General features: G+C 44.6%; 1 non-coding gene across 1 annotated transcript; it reads left to right on the top strand.

The window, feature by feature from the left end:
* The first annotated feature begins 4,367 nt into the window (after window positions 1–4,367).
* Window positions 4,368–4,499, top strand: LOC114230343 (U11 spliceosomal RNA). The gene has a single exon (XR_003616251.2). It is a non-coding gene; the product is annotated as a U11 spliceosomal RNA (small nuclear RNA).
* Window positions 4,500–5,745: the final 1,246 nt, after the last annotated feature.

Below are 5,745 nucleotides of genomic sequence, written 5' to 3'. Positions count from 1 at the left end.
TACGTTAATCCTGTCATCATGGCTGTCTTCTTCCCAACTTCCTCTGCCAAGAGGCCAGAGACTTAATTGAAAACCCTTAGCCTTGCCCTGACTGGTTTGGCTCAGTGGATAGAGTGTCGGCCTGCGGACTCAAGGGTCCCAGATTCGATTCCGGTCACGGGCATGTACCTGGGTTGCGGGCACATCCCCAGTAGGAGGTGTGCAAGAGGCAGCTGATCGATGTTTCTCTCTCATCAATGTTTCTAACTCTCTCTCCCTCTCCCTTCCTCTCTGTAAAAAATCAATAAAATATATTTTAAAAAAAACCACCCTTAGCCTTTAAAAAAAAGTTTTTATTGATTTTAGAGAAAGGGAGAGTGATAGAAACATCAATGATGAGAAATTCATCGATTGGCTGCCTCCTTCACACTCCCTACTGGGGATTGAGCTTGCAACTCGGGCATGTGTCTTGACCAGGAATCGAACCTCCACCTACTGGTTCATGGGTCGACATTCAACCACTGGGCCACACCGGCCCAGGAAGTCTTAATCTTTTTAAAAACTTGTGGTCATTTTAATGGGAGCGCTTGAATTGGGTTCTGTCCAGAGAAGCCAAGTCAAAAGCCAGTTACCTATTAATTCTCAGGATTATGGAATGTCAGCTGTCACCTATCACACAGGTTCATGAGTGTGGCAACAATTAGAATTGCCTGAGCAGTTTTATTTATCTACTGAGGAGTTTTAAACAGTGCTGATGGCTGGATCTGACTAATGAAATAGCACCTTCAAGGGCCGGGAGGGGGAGTAGTTCAGGCACTGTTGCTTTTAAAGCCCCCTCAAGAGGCTCATGTGTCATCAGGGTTGAAAAACATTCAGGAATTCAAATTCCTTTACTTTTAATACTAGAGGCCCGATGCAGGAAATTCGTGCAAGAGTAGGCCTTCCTTCCCCCAGCTGCCTGCACCAGCTTCCCTCTGGCACCCAGGACCCGGGCTTCCCTCACAGCTCCGGCTTCATCCAGAAGGTCATCTGGAAGGACGTCAGGTCTAATTAGTACATTATGCTTTTATTATTATAGATGAGAAAACTAGGACTGAGATGTTTGGGAGCAGTTCTGAGCTGTTAGGTCTGCTTGGATGTCTTGCGTGCCTGACAAGCCAGAGCACTAAACAGCGATCAGTCCAGGTCTGCTCCTTTCTGCCAGGTAGCTCTGCTACACCACTTGCCTGGTCTCCTACTTCCTTCCCCTCTGCTTCCCATTTCTCAGTCAGAAATCTCTAAAGTCTCTCTAAAGGCCCGCTCTCCTAACTTACAGATTTGGTGGATGAGCTAGGGCCGAAAGTGCCTTGCCCAGGACCACCCAGCAAGGGGCGGTGTCCAGCGTTCCATTTGCTGCCCCCACAGCAGCAATGCGCTGACCTTGAGCTCTCACCAGGGGGATGCCGGGAGGACTGTTCATATTTAGTCCTGCTTCAAAGTTAAAATTGGGACATTTAAAACAGGATTAGTTGCAACTTGGGCAAAGCTAGAAATTTGGGGATTTTGTTAATCCCTTTTTATTTTGTAAGCTAAATCATTGTGATGATGGGTGGGGGGAGTGAAGGGGTGGATGGGGAGGAAGTAACTGGGCTGGGACCAGGATGAGGCCAGCAGAGGTCCCAGGGTACAAAGTTGAAGAAGGTGCTTATTCTCAAGGTCAAGCACAGGCCTCCTTAAATTTTGTGACCTTTGCTCCTCACTTGCATCACTCTAGACCTGGCTCAGAGGCAGGAAGAGGGAGGGGAGAGGAAGAGGAAAAATTCTATCCTAGCCAAAGAGCTCAATCTAGAATTTGTTCCAAGTTAAATAGAATTGGAATGCTACTATGCCGGTCTTAGCCTGCCCGAGGCACCAAGTCCAGCTCAAAGACCAGTGATCTCCAATGTAGAGAGGGCCAGAGCTGGGACAAGGTGGCGCTGAGGAGAGTTCACCTTGCTCAGCGCTTCCTCCTGCTTTACCAGCCAGAGCCTCTGGGTGAAGGTGGCCCCTGGAGAGGTGAAGAATAGAGAATCCTGAGAATCAGCAAGTCTAAATATTCAATTTGTTCTTTTTGTTCCTTTGACTTGAGAAGTAGCTTCAGAAACCAGCCTGGGTCCTGAGGCTTTGCCTTGTTCCCTGTGTGCAGGGCAAGGAGTGCGATTTCGGGCCATGGGAACGCCTCTCCTCTCATGCATGGAAATGATCATCCTTGAGATCCTCTCTGATCCCAGAGCCTGTAATTAGAGCTTCACAGCCTTTGTCCAGGGTGAACTACACATTCCTTGGGCAGTCAGCACCCACGGAGCCATTTCGGATTTTACTGAGACCTGGGATGTATACCTAACTTCATCTGCCATGAAATAATTGCACATCCCTCCAGGCTCATGTAGAGGGTCTCACCTTTTCTGAGCTGCACATCTCAGCCTCCCTCACCAAGAAGGATGCTTGATTACTCTCCTATGACATTTCCTGTGTTGCTATATTAAGTATATTAATATGGAATGAACAGACAAAGGATATTAATGGAAAGACTGGTAAAATCTGAATAAAGTCTGTAGTTTAGTTAATAATAATGTACCAGTGTTGATGTCTTAGTTTTGATAAATGTACCCTGGTTAAGTAAAATGTTAACATTAGGGACAGCTGGGTGGAGGTTATATAGGCGCTCTTTGAACTATCTCTGCAAATTTTCTATAAATCTAAAATTATTCCAAAAAATTAAAAATATTTTTAAAATGCATTAGATGTTTTATCATGTAGTGAAGTTAAAAGACTGAGGTGTTAGCATAAGAATCTCAACCCAACCACTTGTGAGTTCTTGGGCAAATAACTTGTGTCTGCTTGTTTGGCTGTGGAAGGGAGCTAACACCTAGGTGGTCAGGGCTGATATTTGTTCACCAAAATTGGTCCTCTCACAGTAATGGAACATGGCTGCCTACCTTGCAATTACTTATGGTTCAGGTGACTATTTTGCCAATGGCCAAATACGTGATCAGACTCTGGAAGCCAGTGCCAGAGTTGGCTAATGCTGGACACACTGCTCTAGACTGGAGGGGACCCACATCAGCGGGGTGGTGGTGGAGCTGGGATTAGAGGGATGGTGATTATGGTGCTCCATATGAAGTCACTGGGGAGCTTTAAGGAAACCCAGATGCCTAGGCCACACCCTGGGCTTATAAAACCAGAACCTCTGAGGCCAGGACCCTGACATTACTATTTTTTTTTCTTCAAGCTCTTCAGGTGTGACTGCAATGTGCACCAAGATGGAGAACTAGTGAACTAGATGGTCTTTAAATTTCTCTCCACTCTCAAGCTTCTGCATAGAGCAAAAACCATGTTTTCGGACTTTAGAATGTGTATCCGTATCAGTCAATAACGGGTGTTTGTGAATTCACCCTGAACAAAGTCTGGAAGTCTCACATTGTAGGGCTCACATAGGAGGATTTGGGAAGTGGTGATGTTTCCTCCTTCTGACCGCTTTCCAATCCTGCCTTACCCCCTTCTCAGTGAGCAGAGCCAACATGATTTTCCAAATGCAGAGACGCACCATGCTTCTGAGCCCTCCATTCGGACTAGGAAAAATAATTAAGTGGACTTTGGTAAGGTAATAGAGAGTGCGGTCAAGAAAAAATTTTAACCAAGACAAATACGACTATTTAGAAAAATACAAATGCTACTTGCATGTGTCCATAATAGTTGGAAAAATGTAGGAAAGTACAGAGATAAATCACTTATTATAATATCAATTTCAGAAATACTGACTACTAACATTGTGGTCTATGTGTTTAGTTACTCTTTTATATTTATGACATGTAGGATGATGATGAATATAAAGTTTTTGATCCTGCTTTCCATTTATTATTAACTAAAGGCCTGGTGCATGAAATTTGTGCACTCAGGAGGGCCTCTCAGCCTGGCCTGTGCCCTCTTGCAGTCTGAGAGCCCTTGGGGGATGTCTGACTGCCAGCTTAGGCCTGCTTCTTGTGGAGCAGGCTAAGCTGGCAGTCGTATGTCCTTAGTGCTGCCGTGGAGGCAGGAGAGGCTCCGGCCACCGCTGCTGGCTCACCAGCCATGAGCCCAGCTCAGGGCTTCTGGCTGAGTGGCACTCCCCCTGTGGGATCACACTGACCACCAGGGGGCAGCTCCTGAGTTGAGCGTCTGCCCCCTAGTGATCAGTGCACATCGTAGCGACCAGTTATTCTGCAGTTCACTTGATTTGCATATTAGCCTTTCATTATATAGGATGTTTTGTACCAAATATTGTTGAAATCCTGATTTGAGTGGCTACAATAATAGTTTATCATATGGTTGTCCCATATTTTATTTAACTGTTTTTTGTATCAATAAATGTTTTTCCTTTTGAAATTTACTTTTAGGGTTCCTGCCATGAGTAGCATGCATAGAGCAGCTTGATTGCTCTATGTGGAATCGACATCAAGAGATTTTGGAAGCATAATCTTTTGGTATCTGGGCAGCTAGTGATTGTTGGTCCTGGTGCCCACCAGGAAAAAAAAAGGAAATTTCCTTTTAGAAATTTATTTTTTGAATGGATATCTTTGATCAAAATGCCTTTAAAATCCATTTTTGTGGAGTGTGTGTGTGTGTGTGTATGTGTGTGTGATAACAGAGGGCTTGTTTCCATGTACAGCAATAATCTGCTCGTGCATATTATTTGGGAAAGTCTTGCTTGTTTTCTTAAAGAGGTCTGGAGGCCTTAACAAATACCTATGTTTTCCTTCTATTCATTTCATATATTTTGGTCCAAAGATTTCATAATTCCATTCCCACCCTGGCTATTCCCTAGGGCTGTGAGCAAGAAAGAACAATATTTTGTAAAGGGCAGCGATTGTATTCTTTTCTTGGCATGGTCCCCTACAAAGCACTACACTTAGGTCTTTGTATAAATAAATAATACAAATATAGATCTTGTGGGGTAGGGCTCCTGCCTGCTGTTTTTTTGGAGCCAAAATATTGTTGACATATTTATAAGTTGAGGTTGGTTTGAGCTTTGAATTAGGACCAAGTAGAGATGTTTGAGTATTTGAATGAGGACCAAGTAGATATAAGTAGATATTAATTTTCACAGGTGACATTTTTTTTTTTTAATTTGAGGAAGAAGATGATGAAAAGTGAAGGGAAGTAAAAGGGAAATGAGAATGAATAAAAGGAGAAGATGAGGTTGCAAGGGCCCTAAAAAACAACAACAACTGGGGCTCAATTTATTGTGCATCCAAGGCCCCAGGGATCCTGCTAAAATGAAGGTTCTGATTCAGTGGGTCTGGGGCAGGGCCCGGGGTTCTGGGCCCTGATGTCTCTCAAGCTCCATGTAAGTCTGACGCTGCAGCTGCAAGGACCTCCTCACCTGAGAAGCGGCCCTTTTGGGTTAGAGCTGGTGCAGAGGCATTCTCTCTCACTGCTTTGGTGCTGGGTCTTTCTCTTACCGGTTACCTTCTTGGTCACTGATGATGCTTTTTGTCTTCATGTCAAAAATGAGGAAGCTTTGCCCGGCCAGTGTGGCTCAGTGGCTGAGTGTCGACCTATGAACCAGGAGGTCACAGTTTGATTCCCAGTTAGAGTACATGCCCGGGTTGCTGGCTCAATCCCCTGTAGGGGGATTGTAGGAGGCAGCCGATCAATGATTCTCTCTCATCATTGATCCTTTTATCTCTCTCTCTCCCTCTCCCTTCCTCCCTAAAATCAATTTTATATCTATAAAATGAGGAAGTTTTTACAGAGTTTCCCCCAACA

The sequence above is a fragment of the Eptesicus fuscus genome, chromosome 16 (genome assembly GCF_027574615.1).
Source record: "Eptesicus fuscus isolate TK198812 chromosome 16, DD_ASM_mEF_20220401, whole genome shotgun sequence".
Taxonomy (NCBI): Eukaryota; Metazoa; Chordata; class Mammalia; order Chiroptera; family Vespertilionidae; genus Eptesicus; species Eptesicus fuscus.
The sequence above is the reverse complement of the archived record's forward strand: the minus strand, read 5'-3'. Positions and strand labels throughout refer to the sequence as shown.